The sequence below is a fragment of the Scyliorhinus torazame genome, chromosome 18, assembly GCF_047496885.1.
Source record: "Scyliorhinus torazame isolate Kashiwa2021f chromosome 18, sScyTor2.1, whole genome shotgun sequence".
Classification (NCBI taxonomy): Eukaryota; Metazoa; Chordata; class Chondrichthyes; order Carcharhiniformes; family Scyliorhinidae; genus Scyliorhinus; species Scyliorhinus torazame.
This window is the reverse complement of record NC_092724.1, coordinates 144,890,940-144,906,519: the sequence shown is the minus strand read 5'-3', so window position 1 is coordinate 144,906,519 and position 15,580 is coordinate 144,890,940. Positions and strand designations below refer to the sequence as shown.

Genomic DNA, 15,580 nt, shown 5'->3' with positions numbered 1-15,580 from the left:
AATCAACGGACAATCACTTAATTGCTGACTTTTTCTGGTAAGCTCACAAATCCTATTCAAATGACACCAAGCCCAGAAATGGGCATCGGGTCAGAAGACTGCACATCAGGTGGCTGTTATTCTTGCATCAATTTACTTCTGGTTGGTCCTAATCCTAATTGAAAAATCGAGGCTAATTTCTCCTCTATCAAGTTGCATAAAATGTAAGAACACAGCATAGAAATGGCTATTTGACCCAACCCAATCTATACTGGCATTAATGCCCAATTTAATTCACCTTCCTCGGCTGACTCGATTAACATAACCCTCTATTCCCTTCTACCACATATGCTTTTACCTAGCTTTCCCTTAAATGCATCTGAATTTCTGATTTGATTGCTTGGTGACTATCATCGTTGGCTTCTATTTCTGGTGTTGCTCGCAAGTGGAAACACTCTGGCTGCTTATACTCAGTCAAGATCTTTTTTAAATTGTAAAGACTTTTCTTTGCAACAGAAAAGAGACCCATAATAATAAGTATAGGTCTCGTAATTCGGCTATCATCCTTATAAATCTATTTTGCACTCTCCCCTTCCCCCACGATTCTCTTTTTATGATACAGGGATGAGAACAGCACACACTTTGATTGATTTAACCAAAGTTCAATACAAGATTAGCATAACTTCTGTACTTTTCAATTCTTTTTCTCACTTTAGAAATGAAACCTTCGTCCTTGGTTTGCTTTTATTACAGCCTTCCGCCACATGCTTCAGTGATATATCTGTCCGTACCCTCCAGATTCCTTTGTTGTCAACCCCATTTCGACTTTTATTTTTCAAGCAATGAGTGAACCTTTACTTTCCTTATCACAGTGTAATGTCTCGTACCTATCTTTGTTGAAATAAATTTTGTCAATGATATGCCCGCTCTGCAAGTTTATTAACGCTTTCTTTAATTTGTTGCAGCTCTCGTCATTGTTGTCCATGTCTCCCAGCTTGGTGTCAATAGAAACTTCAAACTTGTGTTTTTGATTGTAAAGTTTAAATCGTTAACATAAATTGTGAACAGTGGTCCCAGCATTAATCCTTGTGGGACCCCACTTCCTACCTTCTGTCACTCTTAAATAGCAGCCCTTTACCCCTGCTCTCTGCTTTCTGTTTTGCAGCCAGCTAGCTTTTCATTCTGCGTGTCCCTTGACTCCCCATGCTCCTGACCTTATTCATTAGTCTATTATGAGAATTTTGTAAATTTCACCAACACCCCCTGCACATTCTTGGTGCAGGAAAGTTTTATGGATTCGCTTTGTACATAAGGCACACGGAAAAGTAATAAGGCTGGAAGAAAATATATCATAAATCACAACAATATAACTTTGACACCACATTGTGATGGCTACTGTTTGGTACCTTTTCTGCATTGTAACAAATTGCATTTTATGGAGTGTTGTTTTGGAGTAGTATAAATAGTGGCTGTAATAAAAACTGGTCAGTTACTTCCCCAGTTACAGAATGTTCCAGTTAATTATAGCCCTGAGTTCTGTTATGCATGTGTCCTATTAAGTAACCCATTAATGTAATTGTTTATGATACATGGTTTCTCCTGTGTTCTATTAAAATTATTCACTTGGGTTTGCACCACATGTGTGGACTGGAAAACAGTGGTCTATTTTTCTGCTGGAACTACTTTCTGATATTCATGTACCAAGCAGCAGGCCTTTCCCAGCTCCGGACATTTGAAGCAAGTTTAGGGAGTGATTAATACATGATTATTTCTCGCTATCATAAAGAGAGAATTTCCTGCTCCATATTCTGGTTCTTCGCTATAATATCCTGCAATTCAGCATGCTTAAGGCTTTCAGCCTGAGCCAGCCAGAGTTCATACATGCCAAAAAAATCCTAGTCCGCCAAGCATGGAGAGAGATTGCTGAGATTTTCAGCTCCTGAAGCATCATTCCCAGGGACAGGACAAGACCGTGAACAAGAGAGAGTAATTAGACTGGAGGAGGGCCAGAAAACCTCATGGTACTATCAGACCTGAGGCAGCAAGTGCTGGAGGTCAGTGGCAACCCACAGTTGAGCAGAAAGGCAGCTTGAGAGTGGGAAACTGAATATATTGCCTCCTGACTATTACATACACCCCTTCATGGCCCGCTGAAACTGCACACTCGCACAGCATGACTAAATGACATTGCCTGTTATCTCCGACTGTTCAGCTTTGCGGAGCCAACCTAGGCCTTGTCCCTTTCCTCCAAACTCTTCTCAACAGACAAACCCTCTCAACCCCAAAAAGAAGGTGGCTCAGTGGAGGAAATTCATTGAAGGCACAGTCACACACTCCATCACTCCCTATCACCAGCACGGAATCTGATTGCCTGGCCAGTTTACAGAGCAATTGAGCTTTGCCGTGGAGAAAAGAAATAGCCTTTCAACAAAGAGAACAAATCTGCACACTTCACGCAAGTAGTTATATCTGGTACTAGAATGCATGCCAGGGAGTTTCACCATGATGGCTGGAAACATGGAGGAGTCCAATCTGTGCCTTGTCATTTCCTTGGGTATCAATCCGCTGCAGTTTGTAATTTTTTCGAATTGAAATCACCACCTGGATTATGTTGGTAACCTTGTCTGCATAATCAAAAAGTATATTGTCCTTCCTTCTCTCAATTGTCTCTCACCTTCATCCGTTCTTCCTTCTATGACAATGCCTTGTTGCTTTGTCTCTTCCTGCTCAATCCTCTTTGAAATTCCAGATAGTACAGAATACAGCAAACTACATTGATGGGAGTGATTTTGTCTGGCTCATAACAAGGCTAGAGGATGATCAAGGCAGCTGAATCCTTGAAAATGGCAATGGTAGGCTATTTGATGTTCCTGCTGGTACCCTGGCTGTTCTTAGGCGTTACAAAAGCATAATAAGGTTGTGGGAGGATGTCATCAGCAAGGTGTTGATCGAGCGGGATATTTCTTGCCCTCTTGTAGCCATCCTCAGGCAGTCAGAGATGGGTGGAAAAGTTGGGGCATGGATTAGTGTCGCTGAAAAATGGCAGAAAAACGAAAGCTGCCAGCAAAGCTAGTGCAGACTTACATTATCTTTCAGCGGTGATCACACACCGGTTGAAAATTGATGAAGTGGATGCCCTTTCTCTGCTTAATGAGGGTTGCTAATAAGGGAGGAAAAGAGGTCACAAAGCAAGCTGGAATGGCCATAGAAATACATTATTCACAATGAATCACAGATCCTAATGGGTATTGCTGAAAAATATCATTTTGTCAAAGTTTTTCATTTTGCACTCATCAGGACACTCACAAGAATAGCAACGTCGGGGAAACAACAACTTTACATTGCATGAGAAGAGAGTACTGGTCAGTGGGCAAGTAGACTCTACTGATAGAGTATGCACCAAGAGTATGCACCAGTTATTGGTGACTGACAATTAACTGCCAAGCATTGTTTGAAAATTTAAACCAGGCAACTTGACTCTGATTAGTCAAGGCTTTGTCCTGAGGAACGAACCAATGAATGGCCATCAATTATTTTGTTCAGCTGAAACAGGCGCAATGTGTGTCTGTGTTCTTTCTGTCTGCAAAGAGCAGGGTCCTGTGTATTAATATATGTCGCTTCTAGTATATGCAAATGCACCACACCATGAGCCCGACTGACAATCTTAAATTGGTTGTCAGCATAGTTCTTATCACACCGAGGATTATTTAGCAAATGATGTCCAATCGCACCTAATGTTGGCCACTATGTTTTGAGTTTTGTAAGCACAGGCTGGTTGGGTACGGTCTAAACCTTGAGCATTGCGAACAGCAGAAGGGAGATGGTGTTTGATCCTCATGGCCCAAGTGCCTGTAAACTATGCAGCTTTCAGTCATGTCAATCAGTTACTGATGTGAACACTGCTAAGTTTTACACAGCAGAGTGGCTGCAGGATAGAACCACTGACACCCCAGTTAAAATTGCACCCGGGTCCAATTGACCTCAGAATTTGCATTTGGAACCGAAGTTTGCGCTACAGTAAATATGTTGGGTGGCAAAATTCAGGCAGAAATGAGACAATTGTAACAACGAAAACACCCTAGCTAGGATTCTCCGAGCCACATTCCCGCTCGGCGTGGGGGCGGAGAATGGGGCGTGAGACCCACGATCGGGTCCGACGCCTTCCCGCAATTCTCTGGGGACCAGAGAATCGCCGCCAATGGTCAATGCGGTGCCGGTCGGGTCCATTGAAAGAGGCCCTCGCGGCGATTCTCCCAACAACTGGCCGAGGTCCCGCCGCCGTGGTTCACTCATGGTTACACCTGGTGGGCACTCGGAGTGGCAGCTGCGGACACAGTCCGCAACCGCCCTGGTGGAGGCAGGGGGATCCGTCACCGGGGGGGGGGTGGCCTCCAGGACGGCCAGGGTTCGGGGGCGATCTGGGGGGGAAATAGATATTTCAGTGATACAAATGGACAATAAATGCAACATTGCTGGCATTGCCCACATCCTGGCACCAAATGAAAAGACACAAAACTGAACTCAGCATTTCTTCGGTCCTCCTTTATATAAATATTTTACTGAATGCGCCCTCTAACTTCGACGTTGAAAATTCACTAAAGAGCATGATTTGAAAGCAGCAGAAACTATTTCAGTTTCAATTTCCTGCTGGCTGCTACATTACCACCATGTATTTTAATAAGTCTATGTTAAGATTCTGAAACAAATGGTGTATTTGACTCGTGTGGTTGTTTAGTATATCTGTTAAACCATGTGGGGAATTCTTTTTAAATGCCTGTAATTTCAATAGCAGAAAGGAACTTGATCATTTATTTTCAACATTATACACAAGGAACTAGCTTAACGTTCAGCCTGATCCTAGAACAGATCCCATGTGATGCGGACCACAACACAGAGAAAGATTTGTTTATTATCCTTCATAAATGTCGAGTAAGAGCTGTAAATTAAGAACAAAATACATGCCTCACTAGTTTTTATTCTGAAATGGTCATTGATGGCTAACCTAAAACAGTGATTTACATTTAATAGTAGCTTGCAAAGATGATTTATTTCTCATGCTTTATCAATCTACACTGTGTTTCCACGCTGACACCAACAGAAACAAACTTAAGGTAATAAATGGCATCCGTTTGTATTACTGTGAAGCAATTGAGAATCCGAGAAAAACTAAGCATAAAAAGTTCTTGGCACCCGATAATTGCTTCGTATTTCTGCTTGTATTTAATTGAAAGTGGAATGCATTAGCTACATTACAAAATGTTAACATTCACATCATTTTGCAATACTTTGGGAACATTACTGTCATCCCAAAATAAAAAATGCTGGCAACGCAGAACAGATACAACGGCATTCCAAAAGTTAAAGATAGGTTAATGTTGACCTCCATTTGAATTCCAGCATGTCATTTCATTTTTCTCCCTATAGTTTGTTAATTTCTCATGAAAAAATACATTTATATCAATCACTGTGCATTGGATAATGTTAAACCTACACAATACGGTGTCCAGTTCTATATCTCGCACTTTAGGAAGGGCATCAGGGCTATGGAGAGGTTAAGGAAGTTCACTGGAGCTGAAAATTGCTAAAATAAAAGACACACCTTGTCAACACTTTTTGTCTTGCACTCATCAGGACAACTCGCAAGGATACCAAAGACTCTTCTCATGAAGTATAAATTGTTGTTCCTTTTACATTTGACATTCCTGCAATTTGTCCTGTTGAGTGCAATACAAAGCTTCAACAACATGTGCTTTGTCAGGAATATTCAAGTTCTTTTCTACCTAATGACTAAGAAATGAGAATGTTTGGTTATGATGACAGAAATCGGAACTCATTCACACCAAAGATTTATGAGAAACACTGATGGGGATATTCAAAATGGAGGACAAAGGGCGCGATTCAGTCATCCCATTGAAACCAATGCGGATCCGGGCGCAACGAGCAAATCGTGCAAGAGCCCCAAATTGGGGCCCGCGCCGGGCCGATCGCAAGTCACTCGATCCGCTCTGCCCGACGAGGTCTGTATCGCACCGTCAGTGGGCGAGATCAAGATCTGCATATTTAAATTAGCCTCTAATGGCTCATTTATCTGGCATCCGCGACTCAACGTCTGTGCCTGGGAGATCTCGCCAAGGCGCCGTTTAGTGTGTGTCTACAGAAACGTGGACCAGGCGTAAGGACAGCTCGGGGGGGGGGGGTCTCTCTCGCAGGCCATTGGAAACCCGTGACTAGCGATCAAAATGGCACCCTGATCTGCGAACAGCCGTTCCTGCTGGCGAGATCAGCTTGCCAGCAGGAAATCCCTCTAAGTACGGCCTCGACAGGGAGAAACTCACTGAGGCCCATAAAATGACAAAGTGCCGTTGAATAGTGGGAGGATTCCCGGCGTTGCAGTCGCTGAGAAACATCCCACTTAGCGCACCCAGGAGCGGACATTTACATTTGTCTGCTGAATCACGCCCAAAATAACCACAGCAAGTCAATATCCATTGATTAGTGAACTGATAACTAAAAATGTCTTGAACAATGCCCCAGGTTATTGATCTCTCGTCTGTGGGATATATGGGGCACGATACATCGGAAAGATTTCTAAGTGTGGTAGCGAGCGGGAACTGCTGCGAGCTTCCCGGCGCTCAGTCCGGCAATGCTGGCAACGTAATCAAACGTTAATTGGTCCACTTAAGGAGGTCCCACTGCAAATAAAGGCTCACCAGCCGATTCGCTGGGACCACACACTGCAGCCCCTGCTAACAAGGTCAAGTAGCATTTAAACAGCTTTTGCACAGCCAACCCCACTCAGCTCGTAGCCATGGCGCCGAGATGACCGGCTCCAGGATTTGGAGACGCAGACCTGGGGAGGCTGTTAGATGCGGTCGAGAGCAGGAGGGATGTTCTGTTCCCCTGAGGGTCCCAGAGGGTAAGCCACAGAGTAGTCAGTGCCACCTGGGATGAAGTAGCTGTGGTTATCAGCTCGGGCAGCGTGACCAGGACGACAGGCCTCATGTGATGCAGGAAGGCCACGACCTGGGCTGCACATGTGAGTTGGCTATGCCCCCAACCCCGAAACTTTCCCACTCCCACGCAAACCACAATCACCCCCCCAACCCTTCCTTCTTCTATCCTCTCCCCCCCCCCCCCCCCCCCCCCAATGATGAACCACATGTGCGACTAACGATGCCCTCTCTGTGTCCCCACAGGAGAAGTCCCACAACCATCGGGAGAGGGCCCAGACAGGCAGTGTGCACCGGACATCAGAATCCCCACCACCTTCGAGGAACGAGCCATGGAGGTTACGGGGATGGCCGAGGACAGAGCAGTCACCAACGCTAAGGTGAGGATCCACCGGGTCCCACCCAGATGGACTGTCACATGTGAGTTGTTAATGCCATACTGAATGACCCATCCCTCCCATTGATTATGTGTTCATTCCCCGCAGGACCTCCACCCATCGGCGCCGGCCCATCCAGGGTGGTTCCCTCCTCTGCCTCTCATGCAACTACCTTGGAGGAGAGCTCCGAGGATGCCACCATCGATGTGTCACAGCTGTCATCCTCACCCTCCAACAGCGCAGAGACACACAGCTCGGTGGGAAATGTTAGTGGTCAGGCTTCTGGGGCACACTCTGGTGAGCACCACACAGCTGCAGATGCACATCAGATGGAGGCAGTAATGCCCAGGTGAGACAGCAGTCGGAGGTCTGCTGGATGCCCAGATCCAGCTGGCTCCCAGTCAGATGCTGAGCCTCTGAACCAGGTTTGCCGGGAGCTGATTACAGATGTTAGGGTGAGGCCGTGATATTCAGAGGGGGATGTCCGCCACATTCCAGCAGGTCCACAGCTGATTGGAGGAGTCCCAGAGGCTACGGGCGCAGGAGATAGCCCCAGAAAAACATGGCACCGAGGCCAACACTGTTAGGGTTGCGACTGCAGTGGAGGGCCTAGTGTATGACATCGGCAGCATGGGTGGAGGTGTCCAAGGCTTGGCGCAATCGGTGATGGCTATGGCTGAGGGCCTCGGCAGACTGTCCGACTCACTGGGGGACGTGGCCCAGTACCAGGCGGACCTTGTTGAGGTGCTGCAGGACATGTCCCAATCTCAGATCGGAATGGCCGAGGTGCTGCGGACCTTTTCCCAGTCACAGGTGGGCATTGCAGAAACACTGCAGAGCATGGCCCAATCACTGAGGAGCATCGCCAAGCACATCAACACCAATGTGCAGACATTGGGGGACCGTCAGGGCTGGCAAGGCCAGATACGCTGGGGCAGCTGGGGCTCAATCCAGCTGCTCTCCATTCCGCGGTGACCCCAGAGCTCTATGGGCACCAACCTGGAGGAGGAGGCACTGGGTGACAACCATCCTTTTTTTTTGTGAATTTAGAGTACCGTGCTGACATAATCTCCCTGTGCCTATTTTAATGAAGGAATAACTATTGCTTTAAATCCAGCGGCTCAATGCCAGGGACAGTCTTTACAGTCTCCAGTTGCAACACCTTCTACCCTATTTTACTCACTTCCTTCGTCCCTATTAATTAGGCAAATGCAACTTTTCAGTCCTGTTGCTGTGAACATAACTTTTCCAATCTCGCTAATTTAAGTGTTTGCAATTCTTAACCCGAAGTATATAGCTAGTTTTACAGCAACATAAACAGCTGGAAATGCATAAATCAGCAAAAGCTAGCATGCAGGTTCAGCGGGTAATAGGCAAGGCAAATGGAATGTTGTCCTTTATTTCAAAGGCAATGGAGTATAAAAATAGTCGTGCTAAAACTATACAAGGCACTAGTTAGACCACACCTGGAATACTGTGAACAGTTTTGGTCCCCTTATCTAAGGAAAGATATTCTGGAATTGGACGCAGTCCAGAGAATGTTCACTAGGTTGATTTTCTTATGAGGAGAGGTTGAGTAGGTTGGGCCTGTGCTCACTGGAGTTTGGAAGAATACGAGGCGACCTTATTGAGACATGTCGGATTCTCAGGGTAGATGCTAGAGAGATTGTTTCCCCTTATTGAAGAGCCGAGGATCAGAAGGCATAATCTCAGATTACGGGGTCACCCATTTAAGACAGAGATGAGGAGGAATTTCTTCTCTCAGAGGGTAGTGAATCTGTGGAATTCTCTACCGCAGAGAGCTGTAGAGGCTGGGTCGTTAAGTATGTTCAAGGCTGAGATAAATATTTTTCATCAGTAAGAGTTATGCGGTTAGGGCAGGAAAGTGGAGTTGAGGATTATTATATCAGATCAGTCATGATCTCATTGAACGGCAGAGCAGTCTCAATGGGCCGAATGGCCTACTTCTGCTCCTATATCTTTTGGTCTTACGGTCTATCTTTCATACTAACTGAAGTCCAACTGAAAAGAGTGAACCATTTTTCCCTCAAAAACATGAAAATATGCTGCCCACCGCAAATTTGTTTAAACTGATTAACATTGTTCAGCACACCAAGGATTATATATCGCAAAGAGCTTGAGTAGCAAAGAGAGCCTACCTCGTGTGATTTTTCATTAATAAAATTAGAACTTCCAGTCCTGTTGTGAGGCAGTGCTGGAAACATTAATTTATAAATCGACTGAATATTCAAAGAACAAAGAAAAGTACAGCACAGGAACAGGCCCTTCGGCCCTCCAGGCCTGTGCCGACAATGCTGCCCGTCTAAACTAAAATCGTCTACACTTCCTGGGTCCGTATCCCTCTATTCCCATCCTATTCATGTATTTGTCAAGATGCCCCTTAAACATCACTATCGTCCCTGCTTCCACCACCTCCTCCGGCAGCGAGTTCCAGGCACCCACTACACTCTGTGTAAAATATTTGCCTCATACATCTGCTCTAAACCGTCCCCTCGCAACTTAAACCTATGCCCCCTTGAAATTGACCCCTCTACCCTGGGAAAAAGCCTCTGACTATCCACTCTGTCTATGCCCCTCATAATTTTGTAGACCTCTATCAGGTCGCCCCTCAACGTCCGTCGTTCCAGTGAGAACAAACCGAGTTTATTCAGCCGCTCCTCATAGCTAATGCCCTCCATAGCAGGCAACATCCTGGTAAATCTCTTCTGCACCCACTCTAAAGCCTCCACATACTTCTGGTAGTGTGGCAACCAGAATTGAACACTATACTCCAAGTGTGGCCTAACTAAGGTTCTATACAGCTGCAACATGACTTGCCAATTCTTATACTCAATGCCCCGGCCAATGAAGGCAAGCATGCCGTATGCCTTCTTGACTACCTTCGCCACCTGTGTTGCCCCTTTCAGTGACCTGTGGACCTGTACACGTAGATCTCTCTGACTGTAAAAACTCTTGAGGGTTCTACCATTCACTGTATATTCCCTACATGCATTAGACCTTCCAAAATGCATCACCTCACATTTGTCCAGATTAAACTCCATCTGCAATCTCTCCTCCCAAGTCTCCAAACGATCTAAATCCTGCTGTATCCTCTAACTGTCCTCATCGCTATCCGCAATTCCACCAACCTTTGTGTCGTCTGCAAACTTACTAATCAGACCAGTTACATTTTCCTCCAAATCATTTATATATACTACGAACAGCAAAGGTCCCAGCACTGAACCCTGCGGAACACCACTAGTCACAGCCCTCCAATCAGAAAAGCACCCTTCCATTGCTACTCTCTGCCTTCAATGACCTAGCGAGTTCTGTATCCATCTTGCCAGCTCATCTCTGATCATCTTTTGTACCAGCCTGCCATGAGGGACCTTGTCAAAGGCCTTACTGAAGTCCATATAGACAACATCCACTGCCCTACCTGCGTCAATCAACTTTGTTGTGGAGATGCCGGCGTTGGACTGGGGTGAGCACAGTACGAAGTCTTACAACACCAGGTTAAAGTCCAACAGGTTTGTTTCGATGTCACTAGCTTTCGGAGCGCTGCTCCTTCCTCAGGTGAATGAAGAGGTCTGTTCCAGAAACACATATATAGACAATTTCAAAGATGCCAAACAATGCTAGGAATGCGACCATTAGCAGGTGATTAAATCCTTACAGATCCCCCATCTCTGGATGCAGGACTTCGTACTGCAATCAACTTTGTGACCTCTTCGAAAAACTCTATCAAGTTAGTGAGACATGACCTCCCATTCACAAAACCAGCTGCCTCTCGCCAGTACTTCCATTTGTTCCAAATGGAAGTAGATCCTGTCTCGAAGAATTCTCGACAGTAATTTCCCTACGACTGACGTAAGGCTCACCGGCTTGTAGTTCCCTGGACTATCCTTGCTAACCTTCTTAAACAAAGGAACAACATTGGCTATTCTCCAGTCCTCCAGGACATCACCTGAAGACAGTGAGGATCCAAAGATTTATGTTAAGGCCTCAGCAATTACCTCTCTCACCTCCTTCAGTATTCTGCGGTAGATCCCATCAGGCCCTGGGGACTTATCTACCTTAATATTTTTCAAGACGTCCAACACCTCGTCTTTTTCAATCTCAATGTGACCCAGGCTATCTATACACCCTTCTCCAGACTCAACATCCACCAATTCCTTCTCTTTGGTGAATACTGATGCAAAGTATTCATTTAGTACCTCGCCCATTTCCTCTGGCTCCACACATAGATTCCCTTGCCTATCCTTAAGTGGGCCAACCCTTTCCCTGGCTACCCTCTTGCTTTTTATGTACGTGTAAAAAGCCTTGGCATTTTTCTTAACCCTATTTGCCAATGACTTTTCGTGACCCCTTTTAGCCCTCCTGACTCCTTGCTTAAGTTCCTTCCTACTTTCCTTGTATTCCACACAGACTTCGTCTGTTCCCAGCCTGCTAGCCCTGACAAATGCCTCCTTTTTCTTTTTGATGAGGCCTCCAATATCTCTCGTTATCAAAGGTTCCCGAAATTTGCCGCATTTATCCTTCTTCCTCACAGGAACATGCCGATCCTGAATTTCTTTCAACTGACATCTGAAAGCCTCCCACATGTCAGATGTTGATTTACTCTCAAACATCCGCCCCCAATCTAGGTTCTTCAGTTCCTGCCTAATATTGTTATAATTAGCCTTCCCCCAATTTAGCACATTCACCCTAGGGCCACTCTTATCCTTGTCCACCAGCACTTTAAAACTTACTGAATTGTGGTCATTGTTCCCGAAATGCTCCCCTACTGAAACTTCTACACCTGGCCGGGCTCATTCCCCAATACCAGGTCCAGTACAGCCCCTTCCCTAGTTGGACTATCTACATATTGTTTTAAGAAGCCCTACTGGATGCTCCTTACAAACTCTGCCCCGTCCAAGCCCCTAGCATTTAGTGAGTCCCAGTCAATATTGGGGAAGTTGAAGTCTCCCATTACTACAACGCTGTTGCTGTTACTCCTTTCCAAAATCTGTCCACTTATCTGCTCCTCTATCTCCCGCTGGTTGTTTATAGGCCTGTAGTAAACCCCCAACATTGTGACTGCACCCTTCTTATTCCTGATCTCTACCCACATAGCCTCGCTGTCCTCTGAGGTGTCCTCCCGTAGTACAGCTGTGATATTCTCCCTAACCAGTAGCGCAACTCCGCCACCCCTTTTACCTCCCTCTCTATCCCACCTGAAACATCTAAATCCTGGAACGTTTAGCTGCCAATCCTGTCCTTCCCTCAACCAGTTGTCTGTAATGGCAACAACATCATAGTTCCAAGTACTAATCCAAGCTCTAAGTTCATCTGCCTTACCCGTTATACTACTTGCATTAAAACATACGCACTTCAGGCCACCAGACCCGCTGTTTTCAGCAACATCTTCCTGTCTGCTCTTCCTCAGAGCCATACTGGCCTTATTCCCTAGTTCTCCCTCAATGTTTTCACTTTCTGACCTATTGCTCCGGTACCCACCCCTCCTGCCATACTAGCTTAAACCCTCCCATGTGATACTAGCAAACCTCGCGGCCAGGATATTTATGCTTCTCCAGCTTAGATGCAACCCGTCCTTCTTATACAGGTCACACCTGCCCAGAAGAGCTCCCAGTGGTCCAGATAACGGAAACCCTCCCTCCTACACCAGCTGTTCAGCCACGTGTTTAGCTGCTCTATCTTCCTATTTCTAGCCTCAATGGCACGTGGCACAGGGAGTAATCCTGAGATTACAACCCTCGAGGTCCTGTCTTTTAACTTTCTGCCTAGATCCCTGAACTCCTGCTGCAGGACCTCATGCCTCTTCCTGCCTATGTCGTTAGTACCAATATGTACAACGACCTCTGCCTGTTTGCCCTCTCCCTTCAGAATGCCCGCTACCTGTCCTGAGACATCCTGGACCCTGGCACCAGGGAGGCAACATACCATCCTGGAGCCTCTTTCACGTCCACAGAAGCACCTCTCTGTGCCCCTGACTATAGAGTCCCCGATGACTATTGCCCTTTTGCGCTTTGATCCTCCCTCCTGGACATCAGAGACAGCCGTGGTGCCATTGCTCTGGCTGCTGCTGTTTTCCCCTGATAGGCTATTCCCCCCAACAGTATCCAAAGCGGTATACCTGTTCGAGAGGGGGACAACCACAGGGGATTCCTACACTGACTACCTGCCCCTTCTGGTGGTCACCCATCTCTCTGCCTGCACCTTGGTGTGACCACGTCTCTATAACTCCTATCTATGATGCTTTCTGCCACTTGCATGCTCCTAAGTGCATCCAATTGCTGCTCCAACCGAACCACGCGGTCTGTGAGGAGCTGCCATTGGTTACACTTGCTGCAGATGTAGTCGACCGGAATGCTGGAAGCGTCACAGATCTGCCACATCTCACATTTGGAGCACTGCACCCCGCTGAGTGACATTTAAGCACTAATTAATTAATTTAAAATAAACACTTGAATTATTGTTAGATTGAGTAACAATTAACTATATGGCCCTGACGCTAGATGATTTTTACTGTAAAATTAAATGTTAAATACCGATCACTGCCCTCAGGTTTAGTTACTCCACTATCTAGTTAATCAATTAGATATGTTTTGCAATATAATATTTTTTTTCAAATTTAACAGATTCCCAACCAGCCAATCAGGTCACAGCTTTACTGTGATGTCACTTCAGTCCCCCCCCCCACGCAATTTGAAAAGGTAATAAAAATAAAAATCACTTACCTTCCCAGGATGTTCTCTAGTTCTCTCCCTGCAGATTAACAGTTACAGGCCAGAAGAAAGAGAACAAAACGGTCGGGGAAAAGCACCTTCTCCCACTCTGCATCAAATTACCTCACTGCACAAATTACCACGTTCCAATTCCCACTCTGGATGTGTCTCACTCACTCAGGATGTGTCTCCTTCACCTGCGCAAAGCTTATTGAGTGCGCTTTCTGTCTGTCTGTCTTTTATACAGACCTCAGCTAACGAGGGTGACTCACACTACTTAAACTTCAAAGAGAAGAATACAATGTACACCCTTGTGCCACTAAACAGGCCTCAGGTGACTGACAGATAACTGCCTCTCAGCAATTAGGGTGGGGGCAGCTTCAGCCAATCAGACACTAAGCTACACACTGCACTTTTAACTGAAAAACATCAAAATTAGGCTTACCACTTACCTTTCCTGATTAACTCACTGCACCAAATTACCAAGTTCCAGTTCCCACTCTGGATGTGTCTCACTCACTCAGGATGTGTCTCCTTCACCTGCGCAAAATTCAGATTACTGGGAAGAGGTATTTTGCTCCTTGACAAATGAACATCAGTTTTGTAAGTACCTCATGCTCGAACGTGAAATATGGTGCACTGCCCAAAATGCTGAAACAGTTTCCAAGCAAAATGATCCCATAATTTGTCAAAGTAAATATTGCAACACAATGTGTGTTATGAGGTGTTTCTCATGACCATTTGAGGAACTATCAATAGCTGTTCTGGTAAAATCAGGTCAGTTATTTCCTTCAGTTACAGAATGTTCTTGCTAATTATAGCCCCGAGTTCTGACAGCCCAGGTAAACAATTAATGACTCAGACCATAACTGCTCCGATGGCAGTCGTGTATTTGTACTTTTGACTACATGCTAGCGAGTTCTCATCACAATGTTCACCTTCGCAGAGTTCAGGGAAGGAAGATGTAGAGCACCAAATAACATGACAAGATACTGGAGTGAATATCTTCTGGTCTGTAATCACAGTATATTTGAACAAAATTAGACAACAAAGTCACTTTTTTTTTATGTTGCATGGTCTAAGCCAGTTTCAGAATCCCTAAATAAAACCCAGTTCCCATTTTTACTGATTTAAGTTTTTGATAGTTCAGTATGGCAGCACACAGAATTCTTTATCGGACCACTTCTCTTATTTCTCTCACGCCTAAGCATAGCAATTTCCTGAAGAATAAAGAGCACCTTTCCACCAGAAAAAAAATCAACTCTAATACTGGAAACACATCTCCCCCCTCTTTCAATGTTGCAAAGAGACTGTTCCCACCTCGATACCCTTTGTCCACTCACCTCCGACATCCCACTACGGCACCTTCCCACGCAAACACAGGTGTACCACCTGCCCTTTTACCTCTTCACTCCTCACCATCCAGTTAAAGCCCCAAACAGTCCTTCAGGAGAAGCAGGTGTACTTCTTTCAATTGAGGCTACTATATCCTCTGATCACAATGGGCTCTGCTCTGCACGGGGGACAGCAAATGCAGACTGGGCAG

At 45.6% G+C, this 15,580-nt stretch overlaps 1 long non-coding RNA gene across 3 annotated transcripts in view; it reads right to left on the bottom strand.

Annotated features, from left to right (window-relative positions):
- Positions 1–14,658, bottom strand: part of LOC140395593 (uncharacterized) — a 222,982-nt gene extending 208,324 nt beyond the window's left edge. Inside the window, exon 1 of one of the 3 annotated variants that reach the window (XR_011936242.1) lies at positions 14,487–14,658. This is a non-coding gene — a long non-coding RNA (uncharacterized lncRNA). Of the gene's footprint in view, positions 1–10,745; positions 10,928–14,046; positions 14,226–14,486 lie in introns of those variants that run through there. The other 2 variants (XR_011936244.1, XR_011936245.1) reach the window with 2 other exon arrangements.
- Positions 14,659–15,580: the final 922 nt, after the last annotated feature.